The sequence below is a fragment of the Mandrillus leucophaeus genome, unplaced genomic scaffold (assembly GCF_000951045.1).
Source record: "Mandrillus leucophaeus isolate KB7577 unplaced genomic scaffold, Mleu.le_1.0 Scaffold2, whole genome shotgun sequence".
In the NCBI taxonomy this organism is placed as follows: domain Eukaryota; kingdom Metazoa; phylum Chordata; class Mammalia; order Primates; family Cercopithecidae; genus Mandrillus; species Mandrillus leucophaeus.
The window spans coordinates 1,552,834-1,553,356 of NW_012102031.1; the positions used below are offsets into that span (position 1 = coordinate 1,552,834).

The 523-nt window shown below is 52.2% G+C and overlaps 1 protein-coding gene across 2 annotated transcripts in view; it reads right to left on the reverse strand.

Annotated features, from left to right (window-relative positions):
- EP300 (E1A binding protein p300) overlaps nt 1-523 on the reverse strand; it is a 97,069-nt gene that overhangs the window by 33,597 nt on the left and 62,949 nt on the right. The gene's annotated exons all lie outside the window — the stretch shown is intronic.

The window sequence follows — 523 nt, forward strand, 5'->3', positions numbered from 1 at the left end:
TTTTTTGAGATGGAGTCTTGCTCTGTTGCCCAGGGAGGAATGCAGTGGCGCAATCTCAGCTCACTGCAAGCTCCGCCTCCTGGGTTCACACCATTCTCCTGCCTCAGCCTCCTGAGTTGCCGGGACTACAGGCGCCCGCCACCACACTCGGCTAATTTTTTGTATTTTTAGTAGAGATAGGGTTTCACCATGTTAGCCAGGATGGTCTCCATCTCCTGACCTCATTATCCACCTGTCTCAGCCTCCCCAAAGTGCTGGGATTACAAGCATGAGCCACCATACCTGGCCTGTCCACTTTATTTTATTTATTTTTGAGACGGAGTCTTGCTCTGTCACCCAGGCTGGAGTGCAGTGGCACAATCTCGGCTCACGGCAACCTCCGCCTCCTTGGTTCATGCCATTTCCTGCCTCAGCCTCCCGAGTAGCAGGGACTACAGGCACTCACCACTATGCCCGGCTAATTTTTTGTATTTTTAGTAGAGACGGGGTTTCACTGTGTTAGCCAGGATGGTCTCGATCTCCT